The following is a 17,982-nucleotide window of genomic DNA, read 5'->3' on the forward strand; positions in this document are numbered from 1 at the left end:
TGTTGCTTCATAAGATAGAACTACAAAACACACACACACACACACACACACACACACCCAGTGTAAATGCAGGCTGAGAATTTAGATCGTGTTAGAAAACAGAGTCTAAACCAATCTGTAATCCTTCTTTTTTTGTACTGCTTCTCCCATGTAATTCCTTTTCTCTCTCCTCCTCAGCTCTTATTTTTACACACAGTTACACAAAGGATCTCACAGCTTCTCTTTTCTGACACCAGTTTGCCTACATTCTTGTTCTTACTTCTTACTTACGGCATCTGCTCCAGATAGCATGTGGCCATAAATTTCTGCACAGAAGTCCAAACCCTCTATCCTTCCAGAAAGCTTTCTGAAATTCAAAATCCTCTCCACCACGGAGCTAAGCCACTCTTACAGCTACGTGACTAAAACGTGTTCTGAAAAGCCCAACTGTGTCGCGACGTTCAAAAACAGAGGATGTAATTGCGACCGTCAAGATTCAGAAGCTCGTGGCCAGAAAAGTGCACAATACATTTTAGTAGATTTAAAAGATTTAAGAGAAAAAAGTATCTAGTAGGATTAACTTTTCAGGTTTGTGGGGGTCAGTTGATAACATTTTGGGTATGTATTGGCTATTAACATTTATAGCACAGCGCTGTTGAATTCTCAATTCTGATTGGTCAGATAGTGTTGATTAATTTTTCTAGAACAGCCACTTTGAGAATAGTGTCAGCTGCAAGTTTAGATTAATGCACTCATTCTAAAACGTTAGCTTTTCTATGGTAACAACTAGTACACCACACCGTCGTTGATTATTTTGTCCCTTTGTGCTTTATTCCTTACACATGACCGAGAAATTTGAAACCCAAACATTAAACATTAGACATGTACATCTTCTCAACTAACAAAAAAGCTAACAGTAGTGTGGAACGTAAGCTATGTATTTAGCTTTTGTTTACTCTGCGTGTGTTTGTATGTGTATATGTACACGTGTGTGTGTGTATGTGTGTGTGTGTGTGGGTGGGTGTGTGTGCGTTTGGCAGTACATTTGCATATCTCCAAAGCGCAATTCTGTTTCATGTCTTTGATTCTACATCAGAGAGGGAAAGGACTGCTGAGCTTAAGCATGTATGTGTATATGCATCTCAAATTCACAAATCACATAAAACAAGAAAACACGAGTTATAAATTAATGTCTGAGGAGCTTTTACAAGCAGCCGTCCATCCATACATCACATCATCATCAAGTGTATGTTGATTCAACGAACCACATTGTGTATTGTATTCTATCTGTACAAATTTATATGTATTTATCAAAGCAGTTTGTGTTGTCTGAGCTAGCTATTAGCATTCAGCTAGTTTGTATCATAACAGTTCTTGTAATGCTAGTTAGCTAACAACAGCTTTATTCCTAATCTCTCAAATGTTAATAACTTTTATGATACAAACTAGCTGAATGCTAATCTCTATGTATGCTTTGTATTTATTATGGCAGCTAGCTATTAACATTCTGCTCATTTGTGTCATCATGCTAGCTAACATTTGAGAGATAAGCAATATAGCTGTTGTTAGCTAGGCCTAGCTAATATTTTCCCACATTCCTTGGTGAAAGGGAGGCTAATTTACCATCAGTAACTAAAATCTAAAAGTATAATTATATGTTATTGCATGGAATAAGTAAAGAAAGTAGGTACTTTCACCACCTCTGCTTCCTTCCCATGAGTTTCTACATTTGTTTTTACTTGGCTGGTAGTGTAATCTCTGCTCCAAACAGCTTATGACATTTCACAGATGTTCAATTGGCTTGATATCTACGCAGGCCAGTGCATTAAATCGAATTTATAGTCATGTTTGCAGAACCGTTCTTGGACACACTTGGCCTTATTGCATTGTGCATTTTCCTTCTGCAATATCCTGTATCCGTCCATTAGCAGATGGATACACTGCTGCTATTATGGGATGCACCAGTAATCCCGTATCTTGCAGCATTCAAATCGCACTCCTATTTTAACAAGGGGTCATCTATAGGTCATCACACTATCACACCACCACCAGCAGAGGAGAAAAGGATGTGAGGTGAGGTTTTCTAAACAATAATCTTTCCATTAGTATGGAAAAATGATCAGAAATGACCAGTTTTTCCATTTCTGCCACTGTAACCACAGAAAGCTGTTCATCAGTTCATCACACTTTGGGAATCATAAAATCATCATCCTTAGTTATTTGCCAGATATGACAAAGTAGGATACGTCAGTTAGTTAGTTTAGTTGTTAAGGTGGTATTTATTTGTTGTATAAAATGTTTGAGTGTGATGAATAGTTGTTTATTTCTGGTATAAGATGTTTGAGTGTGACGATTATTTGTTGTATAAGATGTTTGTGTGTGATTGATTATTTATTTATTTGTTATATAATTTGTTTGCGTGTGATGATTATTTGTTTATTTATTGTATAAGATGTTTGCGTGTGATGATTATTTGTTTATATGTTGTATAAGATGTTTGAGTGTGATCATTTTTTATTTGTTGTATAATATGTTTGTGTGATGATTATTTGTTTATTTTTTATATAAGATGTTTGAGTGCGATGATCATTAGTTTATTTGTTGTCTAATATGTTTGTGTGTGATTATTATTTGTTTATATGTTGTAGAAGATGTTTGTGTGATTATTGTTTGTTTATTTGTTACATAAGATGTTTGTGTATGACGATTATTTGTTTATTTCTTGTATAAGATTTTTGAGTGATGATTATTTATTTATTTATTTATTTATTGCATAAGATGTATGTGTGATGATTATTTGTTATTTAAGATATTTGCATGTCATAATTATTTGTTGTATTAGATGTTTGCATGTCATGATTATTTGTTTATTTATTGCACAAGATGTTTGTGTGTGATGAATATTTGCTTATTTATTGTTTTAGATTTCTGTGTTTGATTATTATTTGTTTTTTGTTGTATAAGATGTTTTTATTTGATGGTTGTTTATTTGTTGTATATGTGCATATAATGATTATTTGTTTGTTTGTTGTATAAGATGTTTGTGAGGATTTGTTTATTCATTATTGGTTTTGCTTACTCTTATACTCTGTAAAGCAACCTACTACTACTACTAATAATAATAATAGTAACAGCAACAAATATATTATTATTATTATTATTATTATTATTATTAAGAATAGTTATAAAACCAAGAAATATTTTTAGAAAATTATTACAAAAATATTTCTCAGCAAGTCATTTAAGGTTGTCATTTAAATTTCTTGTTAAAAACAGATGTGGTGCACATTTGCATTTTGGTTGTTGTTACAGGAATGGCCGCTGTTACAGGATAAACATTAACTGGATGAACTTTAACAGCTGAAACAGAGCTTTAACTGTAGATGTCTGGCTGTGAAATGACTTGACAGCACAGATGTACTCCATGTACTTAAAATCACAGCAGCAGTGCCCCATGTCCTCCTCCTCCACCCTATAGAACTATTCACTGCTTTTTCCTCTTTGCTCCAAAAACTGGAAAAGAAATAATGCAACTCGTTACACCATCAAAACACTGATCATAACTGACTCACAGGCATGTGCTGGGAGCTGGAGCTTTTAACTCTGTATGAATCTCTGCCTCTGTTTCCTGTTTTCTGTCCAAGAGCTATGAAGTCATTTTGTGCATGTGTGTGTGTGTGTGTGTGTGTACATTGTGCATGTTATTGGGAACAGCACACTTCTCACACATTATGACACATAATAACAGTAGGGAAATTTCTTGGCATCTCACTCACACACTCACAACAATTTCAACTGAAAATACTTCTTGCTCTCTACTAGAGGATGAGCTTCACACTTTGTCGGATGCCAACAGCTCTCCTTTTTTGTACTAAATTAAGATTCAGGCGACTTCGCGCCCTACTTGGAGCACTAGATCCATTTTTCTAAGAGTTTTAAATCCAGGGTTATTTTTTAGAGGTTGCACTGTAAAACTATGTCCTCATATGCCCTTGTGGTCATATTATAAAATATAACCCACCTAGACTACAGTATATTTATTCATTGAATCCATTAGATATTTTCTCTCATAGAACACAAACCAGTTTAAAATAGATTTGAAACAGTTTGTAAAACAAAGTGTATAAACAGCACTTTTTCCTAGTTTTATTACAATTACAGGTGCATTATTTGTAATTGTTTGCTTTACTGAGATTTAGATTAAGCCCATCTGCTAATGTGACATTATAAAACAATAGTAATTACAATTTAGAAATAATAAAATCATAAAGAACTTGGATATAGGTTATTAACTTGACCCCAAATTCAGTTCTAGATGGAGAGGAGAAATTTAAAGTTTTATCATACACTATAACCAGCATGTGTTGAATTGATAAGCCTTATATTTACCTTTTAAGTGGCCAAGCAAGTGGTAGCTTGGTGTCTTTATGAGTAACTGGGAGAATTTTAACAAACAAACGATTCAAGTTCGAACAAATTCTAACTGCTAGGCCCTTAAGCAAGATTCCTAATCCTAGCTATATGCTTAGAGTGCATACATTTGAATAAAAATGCCTGCTAAATCAATATGTCAATATAATGTCAATATAATATACTGTACATATTCTACTTGTACTATGTTTTAGGACATATTGACAGTACATTCTCAAATCTGATTGGTCAGAAGGTGTTAATTCATTCTCTATAACAGCAGCTCTGAAAGTTGTTCTGACTTGTATGATTGATGCTTCACATGAATGGATTAAAAATATTAATTAGCATTTCTGAAGGAGTCTCCAGTGTCAGTGCTTGTAAAATGTCAGAGGTTTAGCTGTAACTTTCAGTTGTCTGACATGGACAAAGTCTTTAAGTTAGAAGGCTTTGTAGTTTCATGGCAAGCTTTAACTTCAAGAAAGAGAAAAAAGACTGGCAAGTGAGACAGTGAATATTAATAGTTGTTATAATGTACATGATTATTCCATCGCATTAAATGTAACTATAAACATTTTTTTAAAAGTATGATATGTTGGATGTTATTTATTTATTTGGAAAACTGCTGTCATATAAGAAGAATACAACACTTTGTGATGTTCAGTTATTGGAAAATAATCAACTTTGGGATGGAAACAGTATTACGACACTTTGTCCTTGGTTATTATCCTACAGCGGCATTCTCTGTCATGTTTCTTACGGGAAAGTAAGACCAACTATTTCTTTTTAAAACATGAACCAGTCATGACAAGAACTCAATTATTACAAATTGCTCTTTTTTGCTCTCTCGTGAATCATGTTATGAGGCTACAAACAGAACAGCGTGTGATTAATGACTACAGTAGTGCCGCGACTGATTCAGACCTCCACAATATGCCTGAGTGAGTCTCTAGTGATTAACTGATTCTTTTTTATCAAGAGGACAAAATGACCAACAGATCCTTCATAATGAGCAGAGAACAATCAACATCCTGTGTCAATAATACACACACACACATACACACAGCTACACAGCAGCTAAGCATGTTTACATCAATAGTTCACTTTTTAAAGACTTGAAACGGTATTGATTGGTGCTAAGAAGTGGAACAATAATACTTAAGCTTTGGTCTGCTTCCAGTGGCTCCCAGGATTCAGTTTAAAATTTAATTAGCATATTTATTTTAAAGACTTTATATATACTGTAGATGATTATCTTTAACTACATTCTAGCTCAATGTTTAAGGCTGATTGCTAGTAATTGGGAAAAAAAATCTGATTCTTAACCCTCAACTCCTTAACTATATGTTTCGAGTGCATACCTATTCATGAAAAAGATAAATATACTGTAAATATGTAAGTGTGCACTTGAAGATCGATTCGTTTTTCCAATCCTCAACTGTCCAGTTTTGGTTAACCTGTGCCCACTGTATCCTCAGATTGCTGTTCTTGGCTCTTCTTGTAGCCTAGCTGCCTCATATTTTGACATGTAGTGCATTCTGAGATGCTTTTCTGCTCACCTCGGTTGTAAAGAGTGGTTATTGAGTTACCATAGCCTCCCAGTCCACCCCACTTGGCTGGTAAGTATAGTATATAGTTTATTCTTCTAAATAGTTTCTCCTGACTGTCCCATGAGTATGTTTTATATTTTACAGCTTTGTGGGTTTTTTCTTTCTTTTGTGGGTATTTGATAACATGTTTATAAAGCACTTCATTCATGGAAGTGGACTTAGCATGTCACCACATGAACATCATCTGTTTATGTGGAGCGTCCATAATACTAAGTCCCTGTCCAAGTTGTTACTATAGAAACCAAAATGTATTAGAACGAGTGCATTACTGTCAGAGATCAGAGCTGTTAGAGAATATTAATCAACACCAATCATAATCGAGAATTCAGTAGTGGTGTGGTATAAATTATCTGTGATAATCTTTCATGACTTTTTCCACTATTAGTGCAAAATGTGTAATGTGTAAAGAAATTCTGGGAAGCAGAGATGCTTTCAAAATAAAAATGAATATATATATATATATATATATATATATATATATATATATATATATATGTAAATATTGACCCTCATGCTGCTACCAATTGTTGCAGATTACAGGGAAGAGGAATGCAAGCTGATTCCCATCATAATGCATAATGCAGTGCTTTGAACATGGCATCTAAAGAGGTGGTTTGACAAATGGATAGAGAGATAGATAGATAGATAGATAGATAGATAGATAGATAAACCACCTGTACACCTGCACATTCCAACTATCCAATAAGCCAAGTAGATCTGACAGAAGGCTATGGAAACTCACAGTAACCACTCTTTACAACCGTTGTCAGCAGAAAAGCATCTCAGAACACAGAACGTCTTTTCCCTTCTTCAACTACCCGCTTATATATTTATTCGCCAGACATTTTGTTTACGAAAAGGTATGCACTCCAAGCATATAATTAAGCAGCTAAAGGGGTTAAGAATCTTGCTTAAAATGTGCACACTCTTACTTCCAGTTACTAGAGAAGAACCTTAAACACTGAGTTAGCATGTAGTTAAAGATGATCATCTATAGAGGAACTAGGTTGGTACTAGAGAGGAGCTGCTTATTATTAAGTAACAATCAACAGCTAGACTTTTGCCTCACAGTTTTCTTACTGTTTGGCACACATCTGGAAAAAAAAAATGCTGTCTTGTCTATTGGCACACGCTAGCTCTCTGCCTGCTAGGATTTTCTTGTTAAGCAGTGTTGGCATGTCTGAATCTTTTATAGTGGGCCTTTTATTGGTCTTGTACTCTTTATGTTTGTGCCATGAATGAGATGGTCTTACCTACAACACTGCATGATAGCAAACTTGAGAATATCCAATACATACTTTAAGAAATGGTGGGAAAAATCCTCCAGAGATTTAGAGTTTAGAAGAAAAGTTTCTAAACCTTACATGTACAGAACTTGTGCTCTTTATACACCTGAAGATATTTAAACGATTTTAAACCAGGGGAGAGCAACCACTAAACGTAGACCTGACTGACAGAAAACATGCACTTAGAGGAAAGGTAAGAAAGGTTTTCACTGCAGGAAAAGGAGAAAATGGGTACTGGGGAAAAAAACAGTGAAAGCAGTTAACATTCCATAGTTACAGTCTGTTCAGGATAATACAAAAGAATTTACACTGGTGGAAAAGCCAGCAGGAACAAAACACAGATCACTGGGAATGTACTAGTCTAATTCTCTCTCTTTGATAGGTCATGGAGATTACATGACTGACACTTCAATAGAAATGGATATAACATCTCTTAGCATCTCTAGTTGTTGCTATAGCAACAATGAAGCAAGGAAACATAAGGAGAAACAACTAGGCTGTATGCATCTCCAAAGATTTAGTTCTTTGGTGGAAAACATGTTTAGTATTTTTCCTTATTTAACCTGCAACCCTTTTGTGGCACTAATAATGATTAAACTGTTAAATTAAATCAAATAAAACAGGCAAATTTGAAAGAAAAAAAAATCATTTCTAAAGTGCAAGATTTTCATAAAGATCAGAGACCTGCAATTAGATTCTGCATCCAAAAGTTAAGTAAGGAATATATTATTATAGGGCATGCCGTTATGGGAAAATAATCAACGCCGGGGTGGTGTGATGCATCCCAATGTATACCAGAGTTACTGATACTACACTGAAGGTGATTATTTATCCTATAACAGCACATCCTAAAGTGTTTATTACAATACGACATCATATTTTTCATCAATCTATAGAGTAGTTACATTTAAATGTTGTGGAACATCTACGAAACAAGTTAATTCCTGTTATATGCTATGTTATAGCAGCTCTAAACAGCTTCCTTCACCAGCTTCTCTTTTTTTCATCTGTCTTAAAGTTAATAAGACAAAAAAAATGCAGTAAACCTTCTTTTCTAACTTTCCCATTTCGAAAAATATAAAGTTTCATAATGACAGTTAGAAAGTGGTGACTCTGGAGACTCTAGAATAATAAATAATAAATAAATAATCATAGATAATCATCCCCTCAGAGAAAACTTCACCACATGAACATCATCTATTTATGTGGAGCGACCATCATACTAAGTCCCTGTCCAAGTTGTTACTATAGAAACCATAATGTATTAGAACGAGCGCATTACTGTCAGAGATCAGAGCTGTTAGAGAATATTAATCAACACCAACTGACCAATCAGAAGCGAGAATTCAATAGTGGTGTGGTATAAAAGATTTTTGATAACCCTTCATGACTTTTTCACTAATATTTATTTATAGTACTGTGCAAATGTGAAATGTGTAAAAAAATTTTGGGAAGCAGAGATGCTTTCAAAATAATAAATGAATAAATAAAGATATGAAAAGTTACCGTGTATAAGATAAATAACTATAAATAGCAATAAAGAGTGAAATGCTTGATCGAGTCAGTGAATGGTGTGATCAGCTTTTTTCTCTTGCAAAATTCAACAGTTGTCTTTGCTGTTATTGTAAAGACATCGACTGAAAGGTTTCTCCAAAAATCTTGAAAATCTTTCACTAGCTTACGTTTCTGCAATTAATGTAACTCCCAACAGCCTTAGTGATTTTTTTTTAAACCTGGAAAGTGCTCCATTTCTTAATATTCATACAAAATTTTCTCTGTAACTTTAAACTTGATTTGTAAAATTTTCACAAAATGTCGTCTTTTGATGAAAATGAATGTAATAATTAGAGACACACCGCAAAAGTTGGCATTTTAGCAATTAGAGAAACCATCTTGAATATACTCAAATGAAGCTAATATTTCCTATTACAAGATTATAAGAATATAACAAATATAAGATTATTAAACCTATTTCTGGACTTTTTTTTATTAATTTCAATCTTTAAAGTTTTTCATCCTATTGTCAGATGGTTTGCTTATTTGTAATGCTTAAAAGATAAGTAAAATAATCAAACTGAAGACTATTTCTAGCTTCGAATTAGTAAAAAATATCTTGAAATAGGTTTAATAAACTTATATTTGGTTTATTGTAATCTTGTAATAGGAAATATTAGCTTCATTTGACTATATTCAAATGCCAACTACTGCAGTGTGTTTCTAGTTATTACATTCTTTATAAAAATTTTCATCAAAAGATATTTGATGAAAATGTTACAGTTCTAGTTTAAAGTTACAGAGAAAATTTTGTATGAATATCCATTGATTATTGAATATTTGACTATATTCGAGATGCTTTAAAAGTGTATTATATAATGTAATAACAATAAGCAGAATTTTAAAGAAGGAGAATAACTTAAAAACAAATGGTCATATTTGGGTGTTTTTCAGAAAAATGGCATCACAGACTAACACACACACACACAAACACACACTCTGCTGTCCTGATGTAACCTCAATGTCAAGATCAAGCCTCCCCTCCTTCAGCTGCTCTACTCACTTCTGAGCAATCCTTCATGCAGTCATTCCCAGCAAACCTCGATTCTTGAGATTGTGTCATTCTGGAGCTCAGTGCATGACCCCCGTGCTCTCCCGGTAATCCCTCGTCTCTCCAAACCCACTTCCTTCCTGCCAGCTGCCGGCTCGCTCGCCATCCCACCCCACGCTATTAATAGAGCAACAATGAACTCCGAGGACTGGGTACAAGATCTCTCAACTCAAACCGCCACAGAATGCTAAGATTATAACAGGACAATGCTGAAGGTTGGAGAAGGAAAGGGACGGAGAATGATGTAGCACTGTGACAGGGATTTGGGGCAGCACAAAAGCAGGACGAACCCATTTTAAACTTAGACTATATATATATAGACTATACTATATATACATATGGTCTAAGTTTATATATAGTATATAGTAGGTGTAAATATAAAGTGCATTTTGGGAATTTTCACAAATTGTAGGAAAATATACAGGTATTTATATATTTGTACACATGCTACTCTAAAACTGTCGCAAGTCTCAGTATGTTAAGCTTTAATCTGTAATTACAACATCAGCATCTATCTGTCTGTCTGTCTGTCTGTCTATCAATCTATCTATCTATCTATCTATCTATCTATCAAAGTAAGCAATTTCAGTTATTTTTATGCTTACAGTAACAGAGCATGAGACGACTTTCGAAGTATTGCACTTTCTACACAATTACACAATCTTATGTACTCACTCACTGTTGTTTTATGTGCTAGGCAGCGTGTGTGTGTGTGTGTGTGTGTGTGTGTGTTTGTCAGACTGTGAGATTCTGGCACCTGAAGTTTCTCTGTTCTGCAAACAAGCCATCACACATCACAGCTGAATTTAAAAAAAAGCCATAAAAAATCCCCACACCTTCTGTGTTTCATACACCGCATACACACACAGACACACACACAGACACACACACACACACACATGCACCTAGTGAAAGAGAAAAAGGAGGGAAACTCTCCCTTACCTCAAACTTGTACCAGCTCCTTCAGAAGTTTAAAAAAGATGAGTAAATTCCCAAATCAGCACATGGTCAGCCAAGAGCAACACGCAGTACAGCAATCTCTCTCTCTATCTCTCTCTCTCTCTCTCTCTCTCTCTGTCTGTCTGTCTGCTGTGTGTGTTCCTTTCACACTCACACACTTTCCATGTCTGTATCACAAGCAGAAAAGCAAGTCCCGGTGCAGAACTCTGTGTGTGTGTATGTGTGTATGTGTGTGTGTGTTAGAAAGTGAGACAGAGGGAGAAGGAGAAACAGAGAACAGGCTGCGAGCAGAGTTCAGATCCTCCCCTTTTCCAGATCTAAGCCATGCAAATGAGCACAGAGGGAGAAAGAGGTTTGGGTGTGTGTGTTTGTGTGTGTGTGTGTGTGTGTGAGTGTGTGTGAGTGTGTGAGAGAGAGAGAGAGAGAGAGAGAGAGGATTTGTGCGTCTGTGTGTGAGTGTGTGAAAACACTAATTTGGCACATTTCTTTTTCACAGAGAATACAAAACCTGTGAATGTAAAGTCTACATGTGTGTGTGTGTGTGTGTGTCTATTCATAATGACAGATATATTCTGAGCATGACTTTGAGTATTCTTTTGTCATCCACCCCCCCCCCCCCCCCCCCCCCCCCACACACACACACACACACACACACACACACTTCTGCACATTATGCAGGGGAATGCCGTTGTTCTTCGACACCCAGAGGGCAGAGGAGAGGAGGCGGAGCCAAGAGCCACGAGAGTGGAATTCCAGACAAAGAGCCGGCCAATCAGAAGTCAGGCTGTGCCTGAGCAGGGTAAGACACCGGGCTCGAATTCTACAGCTGTACAGGCCAAGAAAATCCAGAAACACACAACACAGAAGGAACACAAAAACTTTTTGATAACATCAGGTTAAACCATTCACACACTCAGATACACATTTAGTTTTGTTTTTTTTGTTTTTTTTGAAAAAATAAAAGCAGCAATTAAAAAAAATCCTCGTGGGGACCAGCCAAAGTCTCCACAAGGTCAGAACTCTCACATTTTGGAACCATTTGGTCCCCACTAAGATATAAAACCATTCTCACACACACACACACACACACACACACACATAATCCATCCTGATGGTCTCATGTTTCAGCAGTGAAAACAAGGCATTTCTCCATAAACCTGACAAAAGTATCCATTCATTCTTCCTCTGATTTAGAGAGCACACACCTACAGGTACGTCCTCTGTGTCTCGGGTTTCAAAGGACACACACACACACCCACACACACACACACACACACAAAAACAGACACGACACTTTATCCTCCTGTAGGTGACCGCCACGCCTTTCTCCGAATCCCTCCTTCCTGTGACTCTTCACTTTCCTTTGTGGTTTGATCTCTAAGTTATAAGTCACTTCCTGATCGGATATATCATGGTGGTTTGTGTGCGGTCAGAAATGTGTGTGTGTGAGTGAGAGAGAGAGAGAGGGAGCGAGTATCTTGTGTCTGTCTTTCCTTCGAGACATATTGGTGCAGATGTAATAGTATTCCGCCAGACAAAAGTTCAAGGGTTACAGCACTCTGACCTTTTGGAATAGCAGACGTCTCATCTAGAGCTCAGAGCAGGAGCTGTGCATGTGTGTGTTTAAATAAAGGTGTTTTTTGTTGTCGTTGTTTTCTTGTCTTGAGGTTGTGACCCGGCTTGCAATGTGGGTTTACAAAACAAATGAAACACAGTCTCGTTACAGCCTAGGCATTTCTATGTGTGTATGACTTGTGCGTATATGTATACTTGTAAATGTTATGGCTAAAGCAAATGTTATGTCTAGAGCATAGACATTACTTTCCTTATTACTTATAAGTTAGTTAATAATTACTTATGCATATATAGAAAGTATGTAGAGTACTATGCAGCTGTTAAAGACGTCAACATATTAACAAAAGTCTAGCTGATTATGTTTTTTTTTTTATTTTTTTTTTTTTATCGCTTATCAAAAACTAATTGTTTACCCAGCTGATATTTCAATCTCATCTCACGAGAACTTAATACAAATTTGAACAAGTTTAGATTTTATTTATTTTTATTTCCTTCGATTCATGCAAACTTCCGCACATTTTGTGAATTGTTACCAGTTTGCTGATACCACAAGGTGAGACCTTGTTCAGCATCTACTAACAAAACAAATTTTGACCATTTGCGAAATCTGAATACTTTTTATTAAATTATTGTTATGCCTTATACTAAATTGAATCCCATTAATCTAGAAAATATATCTGACAATAAGGACAAGCTGGATACAGCATCTGATAATAATTTGAGACCTTGGAGCTATCTAACTTTTTGGCAAAAATGAATGTTATAAATATGCTATTTAAATTTTATTGAGTAGTTTTGAAGCAAAATATGGCTTATTATTTATAAGTATGCCTGAATATCTTAAAATCATATAAATGAATTTCAAATAGACCTGCATAAATCCAATTTCTTGAACTGAATGGTGAATATTATACAACAATTGCTAATACTGACTTCTTCAATAAAATATGATGGGGTGTGCTGTTATAGGAAACTAATCAACAAAGGGGTTATGTGAAGCATCACAGCAAATATATTGTATTTAATGCTACACATTTAACAGCTACACTATATGGCCAAATGTTTGTGGACACCTGACCGTCACTCCCATATCTGGGTCTTCTCCAAACTGTTGCCACAAAGTTGGAAGCACACAATTACATAGAATGTCTCTGTATGCTGTAGCATTACAATTGTACCTTCACTGGAACTAAAGAGGCCCAAGCATGTTCCAGCATGACAATGCCCCTGTGCACAAACCGAGTTCCGTGAAGACATGGTTTGCCAAGGTTGGTGTGGAGGAACTCAAGTGGCCTGCACAGAGCCCTTACCTCAACCCCACTGAACACCTTTGGGATTAATTGGAGTGCTGACTGTGCCCCAGGCCTTCTCACCTGACATCAGTGTCTGACCTCATTAATGATCTTGTCGCTGAATGGGCAAATCCCCACAGCCATGTTCCAAAATCTAGTGGAAAGCTAGAGAGTGGAGATTATTAAAACAGCAAAGGGGGACTAAATCTGAAATGGGATGTTCAAAAAGCAAATATGAATGTGATGGTCAGGTGTCTGACCATCACATTCATCTGCAAACTTTTGGCCATATAGTGTATACGCAGCCATTCCATCAACAGCCTCAACCTTAGTTACGAATAGCATAAAAACTTTAAGAAACAGACTTAGTCCTTGTGTAAGCTGCAAATTGGCTCAGCTAATTATCTATGCAATGACAAGCAAGATGCCTCTGTTGGTGATGTTAGCATGAAAGTTGAATTTTTGAATTCTGTATGAGTACATGAGGAGGTGACACAACTGGACAAGTGAGTGAGCAAAGTAATTGGGAACTTGGTTTCCAGGTTTCTTGGCTGGATGTATTATATGCCAGGGCATCCTTAGGTCAGGAAAATTATTCTGATGTGACTGGTTCCCAACATGAGCACCAAAGACTCAAGGTCTGTCTCATAGCAAACAACCTGCCAGACCACATTAGCAGATGGCTGAAGAATACATTGAATCACGAATAAATTCTTCTTTTCAAACTGCTGAACAGATCAGGAACTACATCCAGGAACTAGGCATAAAATCTATTAAACACTACTATAAAGAGAAGGATAAAAAAGCATGATCTCAGAGGGATTACCACAAAATACAAAACACTGGGAAAGAATCGAAAGATCAGGTTGCAACTTGCTAGAAAGCTAATAAAAAGCCTGTAGTGTTCTGGGATATGTCTTATGGCCAGATGAAACAAAGATTAATCTGCAGTAGAGTGACGGAAAAAGGAAAGAATGAGTCATTTATTGAAGATTTTCATTTTCCAAATCATACCACCTCATGTCTGAAATATGATTGAGGTAATATCATAGACTGAGCATGTACAGTACAGCTACAGCGCCTTGCATAAGTATTCATCCCCTTGAACTGGAAACCACATTTTGTAGTGCTACAATGAACTTAATTGGGATTAGATGTCATGAATCTATACAAAATAGGCCATAATATTGAAGTGGGGAAAATTGGTTGTCCTCCTTACCTGATCGCTGACTTTTGGTGGTGTCTCTCACCTTTTCTAGAGTGCAGAGTTGCAGTTGTGCTATATTCTTTTTTCATTTGTAATAATACATTTATTGGTACTCATCAGGATGTTCAAAGTTTAGGAGTTTTTTTTTTTTTTATCACAGAACTCTGTCCTGGACTGGCTTTAGCTACTTGGTCTTCATGATGCTGTTTGTTTAGGTTCTTTAACAAACTCTGGTGCTGTTGAGGAACAGGTGTATTTATATTCAGATCACGTGACACTTTATTTGCACACAGGTGGACTCCATACAACTAATTATAGGACTGATGGCAACTGATAGCACCAGAACTAATGTAGGAGGTTCCTAGCAATACTTTGCAATCACAACTTTTACACTGAATATTTTGTAAATAATTTCACAAATGGTATTGATTGCAATATTATGGGATATTATGTGTAGATTCGTGACATATAATCCCAACTAAAGTCTGTTTCAGTTCCAAGTTGTAATGCAACAAAATGTGGAAACGTTCAAGGGGGTGAATACTTATGCAAGGCACTGTGCCAGTGGAACCGCTGATCTATATTGAGTCATGTGACAACAAACAGCAATATCAGAATGGAATCTGGAGTAAAATAAAGTATTTAAGTACAGTTGTAAACACAGAATATCACACTGACTGCAAACCTAGGATCTGAGGAAGGGACCGACAAAATAGGAAGTTCTGCTTCCTTATGTTCTGGACTTCAAAGATGGTTTCAAAGGAGTCTAAGGTACTATGTTGAAGTGATCGCCCAATGGTAGGTCACTGACCAGGTCACGTAAACCACTGGATAAAAGAAAATGGTTGTGCAGGCATATTTGTATATGGCCTCCACCAGTTCTGAAGGAAACCCACTGCCTGTGCATTTTACTGAAAACAAAACTTGAAGGAATGAAAAAAATTAATCAATCCCCCTAAATGGATCTTCTGTTTTTTTCCAGGAATTAAACCCTAATCCTATGTGAGTGAATGGTCACCTGTTGCTTTGTTGGACATAAAGTTAAAGAGTCCATGCAAAACTCAACAACAAAGGGTTTTTTTTTTGTGTACTCTCAAAAGGTTCCAGGTAGAACCACATTAGACAGCTAAACCTGTTAACTATCCCAAGAACTTTTGAGGAAAGCTTTTTAGTAAGAGTGTGCTATATGTCATAAATTGCAACAGATTGGCAAGCATGCTAAACTTTCATTTAAATTTATGTTAAATTAACTTGTAAATTGACTTGGTCTTGTATATGAGTTCCCCCATTTTCTCCCTAATTTGGTCTTGTCCAATTCCCATCCACCAGCCAGGTCTTCCCTATTTTACCACAGCTACCAACTGGGAAGGGTGAAGGCTAACACGAACTTGCATTCCCTGTACAATAGGCATGGATGCCCTGTATTTTAGAAGCATGAAAAAAATACAACGTTGAAATGTTGTATATGGTTTGCCCTTAGTGAGTGTCAAAATTTATGGCTCAATATGTTTAAATCACAAAATTGTGAGATAGAATCTTATCATTTCAAGGTCCGAAATATGGTTGATCATATGGTTTATCAAGGTAGCTAATAGGTATGATATCTAGCCAACCATTTAGCAAGGCATTATGACATATTTTACATTGAAAACAGGAAATAGAGAGCCCACACTGCAAGGAAATTGTTCAGACATCACATGTACAGAGTGCATACCGATTTAACCATTCCTGTTATACGTCTATTCCCTTGTGCTGCAACTGACCACTCATATGATATACTGACATATGGCTTACGCACTTTTGAGTCATGATAGGAAGTGGACGAGGGTTTGTTTTGGAACAAATCCAGATTCAGGCCTGAAGAAGGTCAGCATCTGTGGCTATAGATGCAAAGCACATGGCCCATGGGAGGTCTAGAATGAGTCTGCCTGGAGAAGGCCAGTGCCATTTCCTAAAGGATATAGCGAGTCTCAAATCAGCAGGAGGGCTACATTCCTATTTAAAGTGGCACAAGCACAGCATCCTTGCACAGGAAGAGTGTGCTTCTTACACCTGAAAATGTTATGTAGGAGAAAGCCACAAGCAAACCCTGGCTATTTTTTTAGATTTAAAATCCCAAGAACCACCAGCAGGTCCAGACTTACCCCTGAATTCACACACTTATGTGTCACGTCAAGCCTCACGTCAAGCCCTCAGTCAGTCCACACCAAGCGATTCTGTACAAGCTTCTGACAACAGAAAGAGCAACAGCATGCTTCGATTTTAATCTACTTTGGCAACACCAGTATTTGATTATCGGTTATGAGCAAGTGAATTTACATTTCTTGCAGTGTTGTTTGTTTTGAGAGAGATATTATCTAGTCTAAGCTGTTCAAGAGCTACCGGTTTTTTGGTTTGTCTGGTTTTTTTTTTTTGCAATAGAAAAGATATGCACAGCCTATAACACTGTAGTAACATCATATAAAAAAGGGTTGAACGTATTTGGCTTCATAAAAAGTCAGTAAATATTGCATATTTTGGAATGTATGGGAGTTGCATGATGGAGTCTGGGAGTAGTAATGCACGCACATGTACAGAAATAGCATTTAATTCAGAAGTAAACTTCAACTGTACACAGCATACAGTGGCATGAAAACGAAAGGAAATTAATAAACTGCCAAAACATTGCTACTAAAACATCTGTCTTCTATTTGGCTGGGATAAAAACTTGCAGCCACACTGGTCCTTTGAGGAAAAGCATGCCCTTTTGAAATTAATTTTGAAAATACCAGTGTTAAAGTTATAACGAATGAAAGCAAGTGGCCCTGCGCTGTTGTTGGTGTGTCTTCCCCCAAGACCTTTAAGGATTTCAAAAATGATGAAGTTCCAGAATAACTAAACCACCTCAGAAAAGGTATCCAAAAGATAACATTTGAATCTGGAGCCTATCCCAGGGAACTTGGGGGGACGAGGCGGGGGCACACTGGATGGGGTGCCAACCCATTACAGGGCACAATCACACACATTCACACAATTTGGAAATGCCAATCAGCCTACAACGCATGTCTTTGGACTGGGG

The 17,982-nt window shown here is 36.5% G+C and overlaps 1 protein-coding gene across 3 annotated transcripts in view; it reads right to left on the minus strand.

The window, feature by feature from the left end:
• dab2ipb (DAB2 interacting protein b) overlaps nucleotides 1–17,982 on the minus strand; it is a 157,866-nt gene that overhangs the window by 112,845 nt on the left and 27,039 nt on the right. The window contains exon 1 of one of the 3 annotated variants that reach the window (XM_026922048.3): nucleotides 10,833–11,367. The exons of the other annotated variants lie outside the window; for them this stretch is intronic. The gene's annotated coding sequence lies outside the window, so the exon portion shown is untranslated. Of the gene's footprint in view, nucleotides 1–10,832; nucleotides 11,368–17,982 lie in introns of those variants that run through there. 3 annotated transcript variants of the gene reach the window in all.

This window comes from Pangasianodon hypophthalmus, chromosome 27, assembly GCF_027358585.1.
Source record: "Pangasianodon hypophthalmus isolate fPanHyp1 chromosome 27, fPanHyp1.pri, whole genome shotgun sequence".
Classification (NCBI taxonomy): domain Eukaryota; kingdom Metazoa; phylum Chordata; class Actinopteri; order Siluriformes; family Pangasiidae; genus Pangasianodon; species Pangasianodon hypophthalmus.